The following is a 23,313-nucleotide window of genomic DNA, read 5'->3' on the forward strand; positions in this document are numbered from 1 at the left end:
ACACACACACACACACACACACATATATATATATATATTTGTATTTTGGCATTTTAATGGTGAAAACTATACATTGAAGGCTTGGTATAGATATGCCAATGGTCATGATAACATGGAGTTCCCCACAGAGCTTGATGGTCACTTTTCTCAAGCCCCTCTCTCTCCCTACATCTCACCTGAACATCATCCCTAAACATCTTTTCTGCCTTGATTCCCCACCTTGGCATGCAACAATGATGTCCACCGGGCCCTTTCCTGGAACTAAGAGGTCTCTTTTACTCTTAATTGCCTCATTCCTCAACAGTTGCACCAGCAGCCAATTCTTACTGATGTTCCTTTCTCTTCTTAAAATCTGTGGTCTCTCCCTTGTCCCACCCATAGTTCAAATTATTACCCTTCTCATGTGTGGATAGAATGGCCTTCTAATCAGTCTGCCTTCCTTACATCTCGGACTTCTCCAAATCTCCCTCCCCCAAATCCCCAAAAGACCTTTCAAAACTGCAAACCTAGCCATGTTGCCACCTTGCCTAATTCTTTGGTATTTCTCCCTTGATTACAAGGTGAACTCTAAATTTTCTCTTGGCATAAATGCTCCCCATAATCTGGCCCCTGAGCATATTCTCAGCGTCTTCTCTCACCATGACCTCCACCCCCCCACCTTGAACCCCAGCTAAGGTCCAGCTAAGGAACTTGGCTGTTTCACATCTCCATGGCTCTGTTCCTGCTGTCCTCTGATCTGCTCTCCCTCCTTTCATCTGCCTGTTGAATTCCTGCTTTCTTCATGGACCTGTTCTACCCTCTTCCTCTGAGAGGCTCTCCATGTCCTCCTCTCTTTCTTTCCCATCCCCTACTGTTAACACTCTACTGTGAGCCACCAATGCAGTGTACATGCTCACTGTTATAAGTGGCTCACTACAATTTATTGCATTTATTTGTTTGATGCCCGTTGTCTCCTGGTATGTGTAAATCTTTGTCCCTTTGCAGCGGGCAGAAGAGTGGAGTTGAAGACAAGGCCTGTATCTTATCACATTTTGTATCAGTAACTTGTCATGATACTTCATGCTTTATTCCTTCTTTTATGGAATGTTTTTGGGTCGTTTCAGTCCTTCTAAGACTTTGGCTGTGCTTGACGTGCTTACAAATGCCACATATTTCTCTCCCGACCCCAGTCCTTCCTCACAATCATTTCTACCCTTCAGTGGTTTCCTGGACAATTCCACTCAGATGGATCACACAGGCACCTTGACTGTGAAGAAGCTGCAGTCACTTTTTCTGCCTTTTTCATTCCCTGCCCTTCACATCTTCCTCATGGGGCTTTGCACCATGGTTGATGCAATTTCACCATCTTTAACTTTCTGGTGTTAGACCCCTCAGGCTTCCTCAGTCTTTCCTTTAAACCCTTCTCCACTGTTCACTGGTCACTGAGTCATGTCCATTCACCTTTGAAGCCTCTTATATCTGCCCCTCCTTGCTTAGATGTTTACAATAACTTCCTGGCAGGTGATCTTACTCCTCCCACTCCTCCAGCCTCCTTCCAGCCATCTGTTAGTACCATCCAAGGGACATAAGAAGCCCAGACTCCTCCAGGAAACACAGACATTTATAGGTGGCCACACTGGGTTTGTTCCCTATTTCTCTGCACTGCAGGTACTAAGCTTTGGTCTTGCAGGACTCTCTTTCTCCTAAACACAGTCTGAGCTGCCCAGACCCATCATCTGCATTGGCTGTGCCTTGTTCCTGTGCCTACAACACTTTCTTCTCATTTCTCTCCCTTGAAAACTCTGACCTCATATTTAATATCCTGTTAAAATATCACCCCTCCCCCATGAAATCATCTCTGAGTTCTCCAATAAAGTCAGTGCTTTTCTTCTCTAGGTGTCGGGGAGCTTGAGTCTATACCTCCGGCGAGAACGTATCACACAGTATCACAATTTCTCTCCCTGGCCCCGGAGGTGCCTGGAGACAGAGACTGTGTCTTGCTCACCCACGCACTCTCAGTGCCTTGCACATGCCTGGAATCACAGGTACTCAAATATTGAACACAAGTGTGAATTAGTGAGATCAAGGACGGTGGGGTTGGCAGTTGCAGGAAGGAAAGGGGGTGGTGATTAGGAGGAGAAAGTGAAAGAACCGATGAGGGCAGAGCTTGCACTGGAGGCATTTGTTTATTTGTTTTTGGTCATAAAACCTTGGGAATAGGAGTGAAAAGAGAACATTGTCCTTCACTAGTTACATTTTCTGTTATTCCTCTTCCTGGGGAAGGAGCCAAAATATATTTAGAAGGAATCTAAGTTTCCCAGGTTAAGTTTAAGATTCTAGGACAAATCAGGTAGGTTTTGGCATTGCATGCATTTTTTTTCTTGGCACGTGGCGTAACAATTACACTCTGTGGACCCACGAGGACTCTTACAGTTTCAAGATTCTGCAAAATAGTCTCAAGTAAGTCTTTGAAATAGGAAGTCCAAGACAAGATGTCACTCTTCAAGGTGTAAAGGAATCCATACAAATGTATCCCGTGTATGCTGTTACCTGGAATGCTCACTACAAGCCCGTCACTGGCTGATAAACTTCATTCACGGCACCAAAGTGGGGTGGAGAAGGAAAGCAAAGCCAAAGTGGGCAGGTTGTGCAGTCCGAAATCAAAGTCAACAAGCAAAAGAAAAATCTGAAAAGAATAACATCCTAGCTTCTCATTTCTTTTCCTTTCAGGTTTTATGGCACCTTTGAAGAAACAAAAGCTTTACAGAGAAAAGGCTGGTTTGGCATAGGAGCCTGGCTTCCCCCCTTCAGCCCACTTTCCTGTGTTCCTGGAGCTTTTCTCTGTTTCAACAAACAAAACACTTATAGGTGCTGCATGGAGGCTGCAATTCCAGTTCTCTTTCCTCTCTCCTTGCTTCTCTCCCCCATCCCTTGAATAGTTCTGGAAAACAGAAAATTTACAAATGCATCGTGCTATGCCTGGTGCTTGTCAGCACCCCGGTTCTCCCCTCTCTCCTCTTGTCCCTCCCTCACTCCTCTTTTTCCTCTCCCCCCATCTCTTTCTCCCTCTCTCCCCCCGTCTCTGCTCCCTCTCCCCCTCCCTGTTTCTCCCTGATGTCTCTGAATTTGTCTGGCTCCAGCTGTCCTCCCCTTGAAATGGAAAGGAGGGGGGTCAGTTTGAGAAGACAATCTTGACCTTATTCATAAGACCCCATTTTGTTCCAGCAGCTTTGTCGGACCCATGATAGGATAGTGCAGGTCTTCAATAGATTCTCTCGCTTGGAGGATCAAATTTACAGTTTTCTCCTGGCGGTTCTTCATGGTGAGACATTTGCAGTCCACAGGCGGACAGAGCCAACTGGGCAGAAAGTCTGGAATTCTGAAATGCTGCTGAATCAAGTCAGGGACTAGCCTAGCTAATTTGCTGATTTACTCAACTTGACCCAAATGAATTTCTGTGTAAATGAAACTTATGAAGAAGTCTCTGAATAATTCTATTAAACAAAATGCCAGGTTTTTATTTTCCATTTTATGACATTTCCTGAACACTGTGTGTTCCAATCATATTGAAACATTTTGTTTTCAGGCTCTGTAGAAAGTGCTGAGGGTTGAACCTCAAAAGAATTGAAGGGTTAGTTCATAAATGAATAAAAAGCCAGCGGCATTTACCCAAAGTTTGTTTAACTGTCCTAACCTCATGGGCCTGTAAAAATTCAACTGAAAATCATTGAGAAGAGGTCCTCCCATGAGATCCCTGGCACTTTCCGCTTCTGCTTGGATCAAAAATACCATGAGAGTCTCTCTCTCTTTTCTTTCTTTCTTATTTTTCCTTTTTTTTTTTTTTTTTTTTTTTTTACTTGCAGCATTTCAACACTCCTGGTTCCATTTGCAGATGGAGAAGGAGAAGAGTGTAAGGGGGAGAATGGTAGAAAAACATGGTTGAACTTCCCTTAACCTAGAAGTTCTTGCAGCTTTTACATGGAAATTCAGGCCGGAATGCCACTCGTTGAGGACAGTTTTCTCTACCTGGGAAATAGATGGGCATGCCCTCCATGGAAGTTCTGGTAGAGGGCGGCCATTTCAGATAAAGTCTAGGATACCTGACAATGGAATGTGGGATCTGGTCTTAGCACCCATTAGCCTAACCTCCCTGAGGCAACAGAAACAGAAACTGGGTTATTTATCCAACTAGATCAGAGTTCTCTTGTTCATGGAATAGCATATTTCATCTCATTCCTGTGGAAGGGGAGGTGGTGTGGGTGGATGGATTGCAAAAATAGCCACAGCCCTCATATCCATGGAGATGGAAAGTAGATTAGTGGTTGCCTAGGACGGGGGCGAGGGGAAGCTGGAGGGAAATGGGGAGTGATTGCTAGTGGGTATGGGATTGCTTTCTGGGGTTAAGAAAATATTCTAAAATTGATTGTGGTGATGATTGCACAATTCTGTAAATATACCAGAAACCATTGAATTGTACCCTTTAAATGGGTGAATTGTATGGTGTGTGAATTATATCTCAATAAAGCTGTTATATTGAGAACAATAACCACAATCTTTCACTTGTCTCTGGATCTGTGCCCTTTGCAATGTGACTTTGCAACTCTTCCCACCAAGAAATGGAGTCTGTTTTCCCATCTGTTGACTCTGGGCTCCCTGATATTGATGGAGAGGCCAGAGAACGTGGCAGAAGTGACGGCACGCCAGTTCTGAGCTTGAGTTCTATAGAGATTCTGCGTGCTTGCTACTCCCTTTCTTCCTCTGCTGTCTTCATCATGAAGACTTCATAGGCCAGCCCCCTGGAAGGTGAGGGACCTGTATAGCAGAGCTGTGCCATTCCAGTGAAATCCAGGTCAGCCCACCTGCCAGCTGCCTACAGATACACAAGCAAGCCCAGCTGAGTGAGGCAGGCCTGCCTAAAACAACTGGACCCCTGACTGAGCCAGAGACTCCTGAGACACAAAAACGTCTGTTGTATTTATCACAGGCATTGGGACAATGCCTGACAGACATACGTGGCAAGCTCTCTGAGGCTTAAGAAGTATGGGGGAGGGATATGGGCACAGTTGCTCTGGTTACCCACTAGGCCAATAATTTCACTCAGATTTTCCAGGCTCCAGCCAGGGCTTTCATTTTTCCTGCTGAGTCTCCTTGAAATGATAATGAAACTCATCTTTGGTTGGTAAGAGCTGGTGATCATTAGACATTTGCTCTCAGACGGCATGAGTGTTGCACTAACCTTCAGGAGCTTCTGAAGAGGAACATGCAGGGCTGGCTGTACCCCCGGCCTTGTCTGTTCACCTGGGAGGGGCCACGAGGCAGGGTCATCACATCCACAGGGACACACACTGGTCACGCCTATAGCATCCTGATACATCTGATGTGGCTCGCTCTTGGAGACTGGGGAGAAGTCGGCTTGAATAAATGTAAGGAAGGTCTGTGACCCTCACGCGGGACATGCTTTGCGAAAGCCGCCTCTCCATGAAGCACCACTGGACGGCTAGAGAGGTAGAGACAGAGGCCATGTGCTGCAAGGGCAGGGCCATGGGACAGCTCAGGTGAGGAGTATGAGAAACAAGGAGAAAGAGGGAGAGGTCAGACATTGCCTTGTAGAGGAGGCACCCTTCTAAGGAGTGGAATGCTTTTAAGGTTTTAAGTTTTGTGAGGACTATGGTGGAAATGACATGAGCCATGTTCTCCAGATAAGGCTGAAGCACCCACATGTGTTCTGACATCTCCCCACCTCTGTGCTGCCCCACAGAACTTTCTGCTTAGATGGTGTGGCCGCCAAACACAAGGAATGTGGCTGGTATAACTACAGAATCAAATTTTAAATTTCATTTAGTTGTAACTAATTTCATAAAACCACTGGCTAGTATATGAGACAGTATAGTCAAGGCGAGGCATAGACACAGATTTTTAAATTTTTATTTTTTACTATAACAAATATCACAGAGGCCGTTTTTTACCAGAGCAACGCTGCACTGTTGTTTAGTTACAACTATCGTCTCTATACCCAGCTGCTCAGATTTCTCCTGACTAAACAGGTAAGCTTCTTCCTGGTCAGTGAGACCCAGCCCTCACATGTTCAAACAATACTTACTAGACACCCACTGTGTACAAGGTATCCTATTGGACAAAAACACAATGAAAACAAAGGAAAATGGATATGCAGCTTCTCTGAGCATCTCTGCTTAAAGTTGCAATGTTCAAATGCAAGGATGGCTTTGGAAAGGTTTGGGTATAAAATTATTTAAATTAGAAACTTATGAATTTACAACAAAAAGTAAATCAAGTGCATTTGGAGAAGGCTCTTCTTAATTCTATAGGTTGGCAAGTTTGATTCTTCTTGTCACTGAAGATGATGTAATTGTGTCTTAATAAGCAAAATTATTAAAGGGTTCATCAGCTTTCATTTGCAAAACCCAGGGAGAAAAGGTCAACAAGGATTTCCCCCGACAAATCTCTAAAGAATTTGAATTTAAAATGAATCTCATTCTACAGGGAAAAACGTGAAATCAGAAAGGCAGAAACCAACCAAAAAAAAAAAAAAAAAGGAAAAAAACCCTTAATTTATGTTGACTTTATTATTCTCTAGATTAAAAGCAACTCAACATAAAATGAGGACTTTGAGTTCAAACTTTTAAGGAATTCGCATATTTGCATCAATTTTTAAAAGGTTTTATAACTAATGAACTTGGATTTCTTTTGGCATGGCATAAAATCCATTTGTACAGTTTTTAATTAAGAATGCAGCCTATGCAATTAAAATTAAGGGTAGGGACTTCATCTGATGTCCTATGAGAACTCCAGTCGAAAAAATTATGGTAATGCTGTGTGTCCTAAAAGCCTTCTCTGAGTGCCACAAACACGTGGCAAGGAATTAGCCCTGCCGCATGATGAGGATTTGTTTAAAGTTGGTAATTAGGAACATTTAATTTTGATGTGTTAGGGCCTTGTTTACCACTAATCTCCCTGGCATTTGCTGTGGGCTTGAGAACCAGCACAAGGATCATCTAAAATTGAGCTCAGAAAGTATAGACTGGGTCAAACTCACAATCCATAATGCAAATACTGCAGTTTTTACACAGGCAGGGGAATTCCTAATGTGGGTTTTAATATTTAAAGTTACCAGTGCCATTATTGAGAATATTAAGATGCTTTCATTTCGAACTGATTAAAATTACATTTAGAATAATGAATGACATGTAATGTACAAATACCCGTCCACTTCCATTTTTTTTTTAAGTATAAACAACCCTAATGGAAAGTCTTCCATAGTATTCTTGGGGGAGACTTGGAGCTACAGGACAGAAACCCAGGGCCAGGGTGTCCCATGAGGAGGTCTGCGGCAAGCCTGTGACTCAGGGCTCACCAGAAACAAAACTCGACGGAAAAGAGAACTCCTCCAGAACTCAGTATTCATTTTCCTTCCACTCCCTGGAAGACCGAAGGAGCCTATTAAAATAGGACTTCCTATCTGACAGGGGCGGGGAGTACTGCCCAGGTCCGGTGGCTTCGAGCGCTGTTCATTTCTTGAAGCATTTAGGGCACCGCTCTCTGTGGTGTACGGGGCTGTTCCCTCTGGCCAAGGCTAAATCCCTGCGAAAACCATCTTGGTTCCATTCTTTCTCCCAGGGTACAGGTCACACTCAATTTGGTGCTTCTGGCATTTGTCCTCAGAACTCAGAGGTAGGTAGCCCTCCCAGTGAACCCCGTTAGCTGAGACCCAAGCTGGACAAGGCTTCCAGTCCTGTGTGCAGCGCCTGTGAAGAGCGTTCCTTGAGCGTCAGTGTAAACAGCTCACCAGCCCACTCTAATCCCCCAGCCAAAGCACCAAGAAGAAACTGCCAGCTCCTCTCCCTGTCCCTATTCCCTCTGCTCTCCTGAAAGAGGTCTAGAGTAGGTCCGAAGGAGCCCGGCGTAGGAAAAGAAGATGCCTCCACACCCTCTCCTCCTCCACACCCTCCTCAGCCTCTCTTATAGCACCGGAACAACCTTTTTCATTGTTATTCAGAGTGCATTTTTAAAGAAAAGTTTTCGGTTTACAGAGGAATGACTGAAAAATTCAGAGTTCCCATACACTCCCTCAGCTTTGGCCCCACTCCCCGTCTTTCTATAAGAAACACTTTGCATTAATGTGGAACATTTGTTAGAACTGAGGAACCAGTATTGACACATTGGGCTCCCTCATGGTGCCCTACATTCTGTGGGGTTAGTGAGACAAATGGGGAATGGCGGGTGGCCGCCATGAAGGTATCTCAGGGAATCGTTTCCCGCCCTAAAAATCCTCTCTACTCCACCTAGTCATACCTCCCTCCCCTAAAAACTCGATTCTTTCATTCCCCTGTTAAAATTATTAAGTTAAAACAACTCCCCAGCACCTCTCCACCCCCACAGGTGCAAGCCTTTTTATACCTCTCCATCCCTCCTTCACCTGAAGTTATTATAGAAATTATTACACAAAGCCCCAAGTCCTCAGCTGAGGGCACTATAAACCTTCATGCTCTCATGGACCTCATGCCTGGTTTCCGGCCAGCTGCCCGGCCCCAACAATCCCACACCCTCACAGGTAACGAAATGTCATGGATGAGGATGTGGACTTTTCTCTAGGACACACCTGGGCTGGAACCCATGTCCTCCACCCTCCAGCTGCCTAACCTTGAAAGTATGAACTACATGGACATTATGAAAGCTCAATCACACACTGGGAAAATATGTGCAGCCAAACAGCAAATGTATCCTAATCGTGTAAGCAGTTTGTACATGTTTCTTTATTCCTCTAACAAGGCTTGAAAAGTGCCTGCTAATATGCCTCGACATCAGCATCCACGCTTTAAGATGTTAAGATCATACTCATGTCTCAGAAAGTTCACATTCCCATTAACTCATAGAAATAAAAGCAAATATTTACTTATAAGTTGCCTTCGAGAAGAGCCATACCAATTTAAGTCTCTGTGGAGGGAGGACTTGAGTGCTGTCTTATAGCCCAGTTATCAGCCCTGATTTCTGTCATTTGATTTTTGCCAATCTGACATGCAAGGCAGTGTTTTGTTTTGACTTATGTTTATCAGATTATGAAGGATTTTTTATGATTCTTGCCCATTGTTTTTTCCTATGAATTAGAGTTGCATGGACACTACCTGCAAATAGAGTCCTTTTTACTACTTCCCACATTTTAAAACTTTGTTTTATCCATATTGCATTGACTAATGTCCCAGCACAGCGCTCAAGACCTGGGATGTCCTCTCCTTGTAACTGGTTACAAAGGAAGGGCTGATAAAATGTCCCCTTTCAGGATTATGCTTGCTTTCTGTTTGGGCATGGTCTCTTTCATTAGGTTAAGAAAGTTTCCGCCCATGTCCTGTTGGTTAAGAGTTGTTTGGTTAACGTGGGTAGTGGTTTTATTGAGTGCTTTCTGAATCTACTACAATGATCACATGTAAAACAGGTTTTTTTTCCTCTTAACTCATTGATGTGGCATAGATGTAGTTCCATTTTTTCATTCCTGGAAAAAACCCGACTTGGCTAGATGTTGGATTATTTTCTAGTTTTTATGACTGTATAAACTAGCAATTATCTGTTCTTCAATGTTTGGAAAATTTCACCTGCAAGACTGCTTTGCCTCTAAAGTATCTGAAGGAGTCTATGGGTTTTTTTTTTTTTAATAATAAGCTTCTTTCTATTTATTTTATTTATTTTTTTATAAAGATTTTTATTTATTTATTTGACAGAGAGAGATCACAAGTAGGCAGAGAGAGAGGAAGGGAAGCGGGCTCCCTGCTGAGCAGAGAGCCCGATGTGGGGCTCGATCCTAGGACCCTGGGATCATGACCTGAGCCGAAGGCAGAGGCTTAACCCACTGAGCCACCCAGGTGCCCCTCTATTTATTTTTTTTAATTTACTAAATTTTCTTTCCTAAATTTTTACTGATAATTCCATTTATTTAGTGAGTATAGGATTATTCAGATTTTCTATATTTTATTAATAAGATATATTTTATTAATGTATTGATATTTTCTAGAAAGTTATACATTTTATCTAACTTTTTGTATTTATTGACATTAAGTTCAAAGTATTTTGTCTACTTGAGCCTTTTCATTCTTTTTTTTTAAAAAGATTTTATTTATTTATTTGACAGAGATGACAAGTAGGCAGAGAGGCAGGCTCCCTGCTGAGCAGAGAGCCTGATGTGGGACTCGATCCCAGGACCCTGAGATCATGACCTGAGCTAAAGACAGATGCTTAACCCACTGAGCTACCCAGGCACCTAGAGCCTCTTCATTCTTAATGTCTTTATTTTTTTGCATTTTTTCTTTCCTTTTCTCTTGTTCATTCTCTTTAGAGTTTTTGTTGCTTTTTTTCTATTTAGTTAGTCTTTCTATAGAACCATCTTTAGATCTCTATGTTTACTTTCAGTTACTTTTGCTCTTGATATTACTAGTCCTTTTTTTGATTTTTTTAAAATTTATTTTACTATTTCTTTCTCTTAATAAATGTATTTCAAGGCTGTATTACCTCCAAATACCATTTTAGATATATTCCACAAGTATGTGTATGATCTTATCACATAAGGACTCTGTTTTTACCTTCAATTTTTATATTTTCTGTAGTAATACTACTAAAAGAATTTTCTTTCAGTCTCTGAGATATGTTTTTTCATTTTTTTCATTGAAAATATTTTTGCTCTATTTTAGACATATCTTTTATAAGAACTATATATATATTACACAGATATATATATCTAATTTCTAAATTTTAGCATGTAAGTTTCATCTTTATACTCTTTGCAAAAGGGACACATTTAGAATTCTGACTCTTATTTCTTCAACTTCTTTATCAACTTTTTTTGTGTGCTTTCTCCTTTCTATTTTTTCTGAGGGATTTTAATGTTTTTTCTATATCCTTTGTATTCTTCTCTTCTGGAACCCATGTATAGATTGCATTCCTATGCCCATGGTTATATATTTAAATTTTGTGTCCATGCTGCCTGAACACAGATGTCCAAGCTATCCCATATCTCCACCTCCCTCCAGAGGGGGACAAATGCTACCATGCATTTTCACACCCAACAATGACTTCCTGCCCCCTTACTCACTAAGGTTGTCTGAGGTTGAGTTCACTGTACAAAACACACATAATTAATTATTATTTCTCATTGTCAATAATTAATTAAATTTACCATGCATTTTATCAATATTTCTTACACCCACATCCTCCCTCTGGGCTTGTCTTTATTCTTGCTGAAGTAAGACTTCTAGCAGCGTTCTATGAGGGTCTTTGAGTGACAAATGTCAGCCTTTGTTTACCTGAAAATACATTTATTTTTCCTTCACTCTTGAATCCCACTTAGCTGGGTGCAGAACTCTAGGTTGACAAATGATTTCTCGCAACACTTTTCAGACCGGCCTCCAGGGGTCTCAGGCTTCTTTCCCTTTGTCCGTTACATTTTTAAGATTTCCAACCAGCTCTTTTGTTCATGGACACTTAGTCTTGATGGAAGTTTTCCTTTATGTTTCATATTTTCTGTCTTCTAAGAATAGGTATCTTTTTCCTTACTTGAGGATTCTAAACATATTTATCTTTAGGTCATTTTTCATATAATTCTGTTATTCTAATTTCATCTAGAACAAATATATCTTCACATTAATGACTGTGTTGGTTGCTTCTGTCAGCACGGAGCATATGCAAATGTTTCTTGGGATTTTGTGATCATGGGTCTCGAGAGGGAAGAGTTCTCTGTCCCTGTGCCTGTTTCTGCCCAGGCGAGCAGCTTGCCTGTTGCTGCCCTTTGGCATTCCTGGACCTCAGTGCAACAGGAGGCCCACCCAGGTCAGGGCACCCACTGGAGTTCAGCTCAGTTACGGGCACAGGCTAGGTGTGGATTTTTCCTTCCTCCTGTGCCCAGTTTTCAGCAGGGGTGTCTGTGGGCCATGGGCATGTCTCCCTGAGACTTCTAGCAGCCCCCTCTCTGCCAGGTATGGGGGCTACAGCCTGAATCTATTTCACTGCTTTGTGTTCCCCTTCTCCTGGGTCCTAGGAGGCATGGACCTGGTTTTGTGTGCCTGTGACTTTTTTATGTCATTATTACATCTTGGAACAGGGGGGCAGTGGTCTCAAATAGGTACATGAGATGCAATATCCAATGACTATAAAAAATGTGCTATATTGTAATCCTTATCCATCACTTGCACTTCACATAACTCTTTAAATTATAAATAACGTCATACTGATTATATTCTCTATACACTTTTATCTGTACTTTAGGATAAATTTCTTGGAAGAAAAAAATACCATGTCAGCAGACACAAACATTTTTTTAAAGTGTCCTTGGTACACTGAATTTTTTTTTTTTCAAAAATATACTAAGTGAGGTGTGGATGTGTGGCGTAAGTGCAGGTGTGTCCAGAGGTGTGGGAGTATGGGGTACAGGTGTATGTGGGCCTGGAGTTGTGGGTGTGGGAGGATGCTGACCAATTACAAGACAGCATAACATGCTCCAGAATTAAAAAGAAAAACAGTTTAGACTAGGGTTTTCTTTTGTTACATATTCATTTCCTCTACATTTTTAGTGTTTCCTTCTGGTATAAAATAATAAAATAATGCAGTAAAAGATCATATTTGATCCTCGCCTTTGCTATTTACATGTTTAATATCCGTGCCATCCTGTTTTATGTGTCATGTTGATGTGTACTAATATGCACTTATCAAACTAAGCTTTATGTTTGCATTTATTTAAAAAATATTAGGTGCTATGTGTTGGGTCTTTATTTTGCTCTTTTTCCTTCAACCTGTCGTGATCATTTTCCTAGATCACTAAAAGTTTTCTGAAAAAATGCCCCATGGCAGGCTACTTTCCCATCTTACGTGTGCATTATAATCTGCTCATTTTCTTGCCATTGGCTATTTAGCCATTTTCAGTTCTAAGACACCTACAACGCATTTTGTGGAACATTTTTGGGATCTGTGGTCCCACGCTGTTGAGTGCCATTGGTCCCTTCGTGGAACTGACATACCAAACACTCCTTCTTCAGGGTCTGGTCAGTATAGGTTCTGGTCGGTACAAGTCAGCCTCAGCCTCCAGGAACCCGTGGTGAGTGGCACCACCAGGAGCTGAGGAATGGCCCAAGGACAGGTGCAGGGTATAGGGCCAGGAAGCTTAGCCTGGCCTGCCCTGACAGCCTGTGGAGCCTCACCCGGGAGTCACCTGTCAGCTGTGCACTAGGAGATGAGCAGAGCTGGGAGGGATGGCCCTGTGTGTCTCTGTGTGTGTGCATGTATGTGCACATGCATGTGTTCCAGGCTGACAGTTCTGCTGGTGAAAATGTGCAGAGCAAGTAGAAGATACCCACCAGCCTGTGGGACCTTGCAGACCAGGCTGAGGACTGCAGATGGGATGTGCAGTGAAGGGCTACCCCGAAAGTTGCACGGGTCATGCTGCAGGCTGTAACTTCCACTCCTGAGTCAAGACGCCTTGTGCAGACAGGTGGTGAGGAGGGGCAGAGGGAAACGGGGACTGTAAAGGAAGCCCGGTGCCCTGCAGGTGACAGGTTGGTGGTGGGCAGAGCCGTCCACCGCCCGAGTCTGCAGACCTTTGCAGGACTTGTTTCCCAGCACTCACTCACTGGAGGGAAGCAGCAGAGGAGAGGGAGGGCCCAGATTTCTGATTTGTGGCTGGTGGGGAACATGGAGGAAGGGGGTATTGGGACATTCGAGTTTTGAGATTAAGAGGAATGTTGAGGGACATTCGATTCCATGAGTCTTATTTCAAAGAGTGGCTGTGGCTGGGACTCTGTGGCTTCTGCAGTCACGGGCCTGAAATGTCATGAGGCGCTGTGACAGGAGAAGACAGACATACCAGCCGAACCCAGGGGAACTAGGGGCAGTAGGAGGGGCTGCTGGGAAGGAGTCCCGTGTGGAGTCCCGGCGTCCAGGCAGAGGAAGTTTCCCCTTAAGAGCTTCTGCTGAGAGGACTGAGCGTCCAGGCTGAAGAGTGTGCGGGCACCTGGGGACCCAGATGTTATCAGGGACATTAGCACAAACCAGTCTTGGAGCTTGGAGAGCAGACAGGCGTGGGTGGAGAGGACAAGGATGAAGGGAGCGGAGAAAAGACTCCAGAAGCCTGTCTGCAAAGGGCAAATTGGGTGTCAGACAGAACCTCCCACCTGGGTCCTCCAGGGCCCCCCGGACCAGGCCAATCCCCCAGGGCCAGCAGCTGTGGCTCGCCTCCACCCACCTGGGCAGAGGGAAGCCATGGGGAGCTCCCATGCGCCTGGGGCGATGGGGCTTCCAGGCAGAGGTCGGTTGGATGGAATCACTTCAGCGTTCCAAGTCCTCGCACTCTCTGACCCCGACTATCATTCGGCGGACACCACTGAGCTGCTTCCGCGTCAGTCCGTGGAAGGCGCTGAGGTACAGCAGCCCTTACGCTCTGAGAGCCTGGCATCCCTCTGGAAAGTAAATCAGAGGCTGGAGGGAAGGTACTGCTAGCGACACCGCGGGGACAGTTGCGGCTCGGCGGCCGGTGCGCCCCGCCCTGGGAAAGGGCCGTAGCTTCAGGCCGGGCCAGGGCCACCCTCTGTTCCTCCAGGACGAAGCCCTGACACAGATACAAAGGCATACAAATTAGTGGCAGAGTCACAATGACTCTGGCACTTGCCGGTGGTCCTGAGAGCTGCACCTGTGCGCGGACCCGGCTCTCCATCCCGCGGAGGCTCCGTGCTCGAGGCCAGGACCCTCGGCCTGGGCTTCCCTTCGGAGTGGTGGGAGCAGAGCACGCTGCCGCGCGGAAGTGCATGTCAGCTATAAACCCAAAGCAGAAAACATATGAATGAAGAGATGATGCACGCGGCATCTCTTGGGCTCCATATAATATCGTTAACTTGGGAACCAAGTTGGAACCAAGGACGGTCAGCGCCCCCTTGAGAAAATACCTCATGTTTGTCAGGCTGACCTCATGAAGTCCTGGGCGGGAGGTGGCGGGGTCACCCAAGGCCGGCGGGAAGGAAACACTTGTCGTGTTGGAAGTAACCTTCACTTTTGCAAAGTACTTCCTTTTTCTGACACTGAGCCGTCTGTCTATTCCTTTACTCTCTTTCCTAGATTGGATCTTTCAAGGCCCCACTCGCATGTGAGAGAAACATACCTTAGGGTTACGGAGATCCTGCTCCAGGCATGCGTCCTGGTGACTCATGGATCAGAACCACTGTGGGACACCTGGGGGGCCACATTACTATTCTTTCAGCTAAAGAAGCTGCTTGGAGAGTAGTTAGTTAATTTGCAAGGGGTCCCCCCAGCTCATCTGTGAAGGATCCTCAAGCCCCACCAGCTCAAAGTACAGCCCTCAAAAAAAAAGGCCCCTGGGTCCATTCTGGGGGCCATTCTCCTTGAGCATGGGTCCCACACCACCTGCAAGAAGCACACGGACTTCAAACCCAACGCTTAGACTTTGTAGTTCCTGCCGCAGAGTCAATGTGGGTTTTGAGGCAGTTCAGGGAAACAACCTTTGTTGAGCTGAAATGTCTGTGGTGAGCTCTTCAGAGTAAGCACAAGCATGTGGACAGATTTGATTTATACTTTTCTCTGGGTGTTTGGAGGAATATATCTACCTGCGGGGAGAAAGTTTCAAGAGGATGGGCTCCATATCTGCCTTATTCTTTCCCATCACACACCCTGATGACATCCTTGCTTGGTGAGTCAGAAACCAGCATTTCTGATGCATTTCTTATTTATTTACTTATTTGAGAGAAAGAGAAAGAACGAGGGAGGGAGAGAAAGAGGGAGAGAGAGAATCCCAAGCTGACTTCCTGCTAAGTGAGGAGCACAAAGGAGGGCTTGGTCCCATGACCCTGAGGTCGTGATCTGAGCTGAAATCAGGAATCAGGTGCTCTGCTGACGGAGCCATCCAGGCATCCCTTCTGGTGCATTTCTGACTTTTTCTTTCTGTCCTATCAGGGTGGTGGTGGATGTTAGAACATAAATCTATGGAGGTATAAATTTATAAAACATGCAAATGCATGAAATACATACACGTCTATGTCTCATATATGAAGTTTACATTGTTTTCATAATTACAGGCTTTTATAGTTTCAGGTTATGTGTAATCATAGATTGATAGTAACAACTGACACTATTTGGAATGCCCTTTAGTGTCATGACATAGTTGCTCTATTTCTTTTGTGCCTGCATATCATTTGACCCCCAACACAACTCTCTCCCACCCCCAGATTTAGGCTGTTTATGCCCAGTCCTCCTCCCATCGATGAGCTGACCATTCCCCCTTGGCTTCGACAGGGATCAACTGCTCAGGCTTCAGACGCCTCTCCTTCTAAAGCTCCAGACTCCATCCTCTGGTTCTCCGGCAGACACTTCCAGTGAGGATTCCATAGAAACATGACTTCCAGTTCCCGCCCCGCATCTATGGCTCTTTCTTTCAGTTCTAGGTGCCACAGTCTCCCTGGCCACCCAAGGCAGGAACTTGAGAGACATCTTAGCCTCTGTTTTTTTGTGTGGGTTTTTGTTTGTTTGGTTACTTTTACTACCTATATTAGTCCACAAACGTCTGCTAGGTCAGTATCCTGCGGGCGGATGGATGATACATCCAGAGGTGACCTCCTCATTCTCTCCCACGATTCTGTCCCTGGGTTGGTTGAATTACCACGTGCCTGTCCTCCAAGCTAGAAGTCTGAGGCTCATCCTTGATCTCCACCGTTCCCTATGTCCCAACCTCATTTATCCCTTATTCGATGAAATCCAAATTCTGAAGCAGAGCTGCACTAGTCCCGCCCAGACCACTGTCAGACCTCGTGGTGGTGTTTCTTACATGCAGCTTGCTCTCCTCAAGGCCACCCCCCACACTGATGTTCTCGGTGCCTTCTCCATCCTCAACTCTTGCCTCGCACGGCCTTTAGTAACACTGCAGGGCTTACAGTGCTTTGAGCAAACTTGGCACCTTTCATGCAGTCTCTTAGGGTTGGCATATCATTTATACATACCTGGCCACCTGGCTCACCCCTGGGCATCATTAACGGCAGTGACAATGCCAAGCTAACACCCACCCAAGCCCTCTCTGTGACCTAGACGTTCGTGTGCATACCTAGCTCATTTCATGGGCTACATTGAATTATGGCCGTTTTTTTACATTCATGTCTCCCCATTAGGGCAGCAAGGAACTTTGGGGCTGTGTTTTAATCATTTTCGTATCTCATAGCCTGAGTCAGTGCTCAGCATATAGTAAACATCAGTATCTATTCACTGAGTGTATCATTGAATGAATTCAGGGTTTTTTCTGGGCTTAGTTCAACCCAAATGCCTTCCTAGGGGAAGAAAGACACTGGAATTGATCTCTTCTAGCATTTTCGGCTTATCTCCCATAGCTCTCCTACATCTATCCTACATTGCCAGGGACTGAGTGGTCATTCTGTCTCATATTTTCTCCCTCAGTAATCTCATCCACAATCTTGGCTTTGATTTCTACCTATTCTTGGATGAGTCTCAAAGGTGCATCTCTAGCCAGACTTCTCCTCCGAGCTCCACATCTGTTTAGCCAGCTGCCTGTTTGGAGTTCCCTCTGGCACCCACAAGCCAGCATGCCTCACCCGTCTCCTACCCTCTTGCAGGCTCCTCTGCCCCATAAATGGTCCCACCACCTGCTCCTGGGAGCAAGTAGAAACAGGAGTCATTCTGAGCCCCTTTCTCCAAATCCCCCTCCCCACTTCCCATCCATCACCAACTCTGCAAGAATCACCTCTCATTTGTTCATCCCACAGATACTTATTGGACACCACTTATGTGCTAGGCTTTCCTCTGGGCCTTGGAAATTCAGTGGTGAACAAAACAAGAAAGCCCTCTGTCTCTTGGAGTTTACGTGAGGGAGAAATGGTTAACAAACAGGTCTGCAATTAGGTAGTAATAAATATTATCAATATGATTCACTCTAGTGACCAGAAGAGAGGGACGATGTGACAAAACTGCTCAGTGCCCACCCAATGACCACTTCCCCTTTCTAATTTATGAATCAAAAATCTGATTTTATGCGGGACAACAGTGTGCCCACCAAAAAACAACAACAAAACAAAAACAAAACAAACAAACAAACAAACATAACAAATAAAAAAGCAAAGCGCTTCACTTCCAGCATCCCTTTCCAGCAGTGTGGTCATTTGATACCATTCTGGCCAAAGAACCCCAAGAGTTGCTGATTTGGGGCATCTGAGAAGTGTCTGCTTTCCAGAGACAGGTGCCTTCCAATTACTTCTGCTGCTTCTGTCTTCCTTTCTGGAATGCAAGTAAGAGGTTTGCTCTGCGGCATCCTTGGGTAGCCAGGAGTGGCTGAGAGGATGAAGGTCTTTGCCAAGCGTTGTAGAGCAAGAGGCTGACGACCAGAGATGGGCTACCACGCCAGCCCTGGGATGGCAGTCAACAGTTTCTTGTTTCATGAGAAACACATGGCCCGACCCCACTCTTTTGAGACTTTCTTCCACCTGTATGGCCTGGAGTAATCCCAGGTGGACAGGCAGAGTTGCTCCTAAGTATCATAAGACACATGTCGATGTCTCCTGCCCCAGTTACTAACAGATGATGGCAGTGGCCTCCTGTCTGCTGAGCCAGTGTCCTTGCGGACCTTCTGCAATTTCTCCCCCACACCACCATCTGTATGCAAACTGGATCCATCTTCAAGCTTTCTGTAGCTGTTAACACCAAGACAGAAAGAGCCTTCAAGTGGCCTGCAAGGCCCTTTTGGGCCTACTCGCCCTCTGTCCTCACCTTGCCCAGGTCTCCAATCTCCCCTCTCAGCCTCCCTGGCCTCTTCCCAGTCCTTGCTCCTGCTGGCTTCATATTCTGGCTTCTCCTGTCCTCTCAACTATGTCTGGCCCTCTCCTTTCCTCCTTTGTATCTTAGCTTCACTACCGTTCCCCTGGCCGGGTTCAGTCTCCCCCCCAGTCTCTGTGCCAGGTCTCACAACCCTCTCAGACAGAGCCTGTAGACAGGGGTTGGGGTGATGATTTGGTAAGTGTTGAATCACTTGAATAACATGCTTTGATCAGGAGTGTTTTTGCTCCTATTATAATCCCAGAACCCAGTGCACTGTCCCACACCCAGGATATCTGTGGTGCAAAAGATGAACGAACCCATGAAGGCTTTTGTTCTTCTCCGGACGTGCTCCTTCGGCCTTTCATTTCTTTCTCTTCCTGGGGATCGATACGTCCTTTAAAATGTAGAGATTTGGTAGATGATGTTTCAGCAAATTAAATGAGATAGTGTCAGTACATAATCAGGGCCAAAGTCTGAAAATCAGCCCTCGGTGGTAGCCATTGTCTTGAGGTTGAGTCCATTCCTTCTGGGCAGAATTAGTCTTTCAGCTTCTGTGTTTCTATAAGTCCTGGTCTCTACCCCTATTTGTAGAATGTGTCCACATCAGGAAGTGTTTACAGGGATGCACTGCCCCTCTCTACACCACACTGTGAATACCTCTAAGAGACATGGTCATATTTCATTTGCTTGGTTCTACATCAGCCTTTCGAGCTCATCAGACATGCCTTAAAATCATTGGCGTCGATGAATTTTACCAAAAAGAAGACTGCATTTTGGAAGGGCTGAGTCCTCCCACAGCTGGGGAGAAGTGGGGAAGCCGGACTCGAGCTGCGACATACTGACCTGGGTTCTGGCCCTCGTCTTTGCATGTTGGTTCTCCAGCATTCCAGTTTCTATGCTGCACATATTTTTAAGAAATATCATGACTCACGAGGACAGCAACTGCAGGTGTTTATGCAAAAGTCTCTATCTTTGTCATATCTCCCAGAAGATAATGAATTCCTCCATCTCTCAGTGAGCTCAATCCTTTGTAATTATATAAAGAATTAAATTACTGGTCTATCTGAAAACATACTTTTCCCCAATGGTATCAATTCTCTAATGAGTCACAATCCTTTTAAAATAATCCTGGCATGGCATGTGTAGGACAAAAGTAGTTGTGAAATTCAAACATACCGTGATTTCTCTCATTTCCATCAAGTCGGTATGAGTACCTCTCCCTCAACAGAAATCCATTTAACAGAATTTAGTGCAGGGGGAGTGGAGGAGTCAAGCCACCTGGTGGAACAGCCTTCCTTGGCCTGCGGGCGCCATGGAGCATTGTGCTGCCATCTTGAGCCCACCTCCGTGTCCCTGCTGCCGTTGCCAGTTTGAACGGCTCACTCCTGTTTCCGAATGAGTTCTGACTAAACGCCATCAACCATATGACAGGGTCTAACAAATATCAGCACTCTGCCAGGTTCAATAAACACCCTTTTCAGGGTAATGGTCCTTAATGAGGACACCAGCCATCAGTTAGGTTGGGAACATGCCGTAATTATTACTGGGCAAAGATGTCTGGAGAGAGACCTGCAAGTGTAAGGATTGGAACACAAGGGGGATGGGAGCTCGAAAAAAAAAAAAATCACTCTAAACTTTGTGCTGGGGGGAGAAAAAAATAACTCAAGTTTTAGGGATTATGTCCAAAACAATGTCAACGATTTATCCAGGGATCTAGGGGTTAAATAGCCACTCATGTAATCCGTGCCAAATTTTTGTATCTATAATTAAGTCGATGAGAGAATCAGAAACTTGCTTGATGGAGCACTTGGCTAAATTGGGTCTATTACATGGAGCAAGGAGCACCTTCCATCAAAATAATCCTTTAGGGTCTGCCATGAATGTCATGGATGTTTCCATCATAGCAGCTGAGACAGCCTTTGCCCCCAAGGAGCTCAGTATATTATGGCTGTGTTTGTGTGTAGCTCATCTCCCCAATTATAAGACCGAAAGCCTTCAACACCGCCTTAAAGGTACAGAAAAATGGTGTACCCGAGCTCAGAAGAGGGCAAGAGTGCTTTTGGATGGGAGGGATTGGAACGGTTCCTTGGAAGACGTTGCATTTCAACTCATTTATTCATTTAACGCTAATTTGTTGAGTGCACACTCTGTTCGGTTGGCTCTGGAGATTCATAGGCGGCGGAGACAGGGCCCCACTTGGACAGTGACAACAGGGAGTGCGGGAGACTTAATACGTAGGTCCTGAAGGGCACTGAGGGTTTTGACAGGTGAGTGAGGGTGGGGGAAGGGTGTTCTATAAATGGACACAGGCTGAGTGATGCCATGAGAACAGAGTGGACATTAGGAGATTGTCAGTACTGAAAACAGAATGTAACTTTTATTGAGCACCTACTGTGTACCTTATTAAAGCTCCAATAGGCCTCTGAGGTAGGAACTATGTTCAGCACAGTTTTATTTTATAGGTGCACAAATGGAAACTTAGGGGATTTCATTCATGCAAATTCACGGGACTGGTAAGGGTTGGGTGGTTCCCTGTTTTTGTCTTTGTTGTTTTTCTTCTACCTCCACCGATTGCCTAGAATACAGAGTGTACATAAGGGACACAGACAGCTAGGCTGAGAAGGATATGTGCTGGGCTGTGGAGATCCCTGTCCCTCTGAGGTCCAGTCCCAACAGATGAGTTGCGTGTTCTGTAGAAAGACTAATCAGGCTACATGAGCAATGGGGATGGTTGAAGGGGTGCTGGGAATGAGACGGGCAAGGCCTCTGACCGGGCCTACAGTCGGCTGGGGAACTGGAGGAAGGCATGAATGTGGGGACATGGGGAGGACAGTCAGAAGACATTAGGCTCCGGATCTCCTCCCTTTCCAGGAGAGTGAAATGGATTCAAGAGACTGGATGAATCTGTCTTGGGACATGGGGAAGTGAAAAGCTTACCCCGTTTTTGAGGACATCCCAAGTACAAATGCAACACTGCTGTGGGAACCCCCCCGGGCCCCACTAGGGGCCCACGCAAGTGAAAGCCCAGAAGTTTCAGAGTTGATCGTGAATCTCCGTCTGATTTCGGGGGTGTGTCTGTGGAAGCTGGTGTGCCACAACCAGACGGAGGCTGCCCCTGGTTGAGAGCCTGGAGCAGCCTTCCTCTGGAGCCTGTTTCTAGAACTATGATTCCCTAACAGAATTCACTGTGGTCCACTCCTGATCCTGTATCTGAATTATCCACATGAAAATATCAGGCTTTCTTCCCTTCGACTCCTTGCCTGTTCCTGGGCTTTCTTCCAACACGGTGCACACTCAGGAGATGGCAAACAATTTTAATATTAATCAAAGCCAAGCATAATCAGGAAAATAAATCTGCTTCAAAAAATGTCATGTAATATATTCTAAACTCCAGTGGAAAATACAGACGAGTCCTTTGGATTTCAAGTGAAAAGGAAAGACAGAATTGTCACATACACAGTCAGCCCCGGGTAGACCACACAAACGCACCCTGAAGAAAGAGTCTTCGTCTGGGCACGAGCCCTCACTCAGTACTTCGTGCAGACATGAGGACAATAGTTTACTTTCTGTTTTTGTCAACCCAGACATTTTTAATCAGCATGAACGTTAAGAATACAGTTCTGCAATACAAAACAGGAATGCTGGTGATTAGTTACCACAACCTTTGCAATTTGGGTGACAACATAGTACAAAAGACAGTTACAGGAGATGTCTCACCGTGACCATTTTCTGCGCCAAATCAGCAATGGCCAACGAGTTAAAGGTAATGAAAACAGAGTCCCCTTTCTATCCGCATGCTAATTTGACATTGAAATCAGCATGCTTCCTGGGAATGTGTGTCCACGTTATGGCAAACAGAAGAACGTAGCCTTCTCAGAGAATCTTAACAAGGTGCCTCACAAGAAATGTCTTCTTGACAGAATGTTCCCACCATTCTTATCAATGATGCTATGATATCTTTAATGTACCAATTTTTTAGAGGAGCTGTTTCTTACTGATGACATATCGATTACCTTTTTCTTGTACTTGGGATTCTGCATATGATTTTAATTATAGTAACATTGGGAAAATAATTCTCTTCCTTTCTTGTGCAGAAAGAATTCTCCTATTGGGTAAACCCTGCCATTTCCCTTAATTATTTTTGACGTCACACCAATAATTATTATCTTTCCCAACATTAAAAAGCAAAACAAGTTTCTGCAAAAGGAAAAGAATTACAGAATGCAAACAGAGATAGTATGCATTATTGTGCTCGAAACTGCTAGAGGAGTCAGATCGAGAAGGAAAATGTTTAAGTAATTTATGGGAAAAAAGGTTTAATTATCAAGGTTTCTAAAAGAGATGATGATGTGCTCAGTATGGCACCTAAAAGACAGAGATTGATTTCTTTCTGAAGCAGATATCCAGAACTAAACATCAGGAGCAATTAAAAATGGTGGTCTTTTGTAAATTACTCCCAGAAGAAATCTTGGAAATCTTTCATTTTAGTCATTTCGGTCCAGTGAACCATAAAGCCATTATGAA

This window comes from Lontra canadensis, unplaced genomic scaffold (genome assembly GCF_010015895.1).
Source record: "Lontra canadensis isolate GAN:19392208 unplaced genomic scaffold, GSC_riverotter_1.0 scaffold79, whole genome shotgun sequence".
NCBI lineage: Eukaryota > Metazoa > Chordata > Mammalia > Carnivora > Mustelidae > Lontra > Lontra canadensis.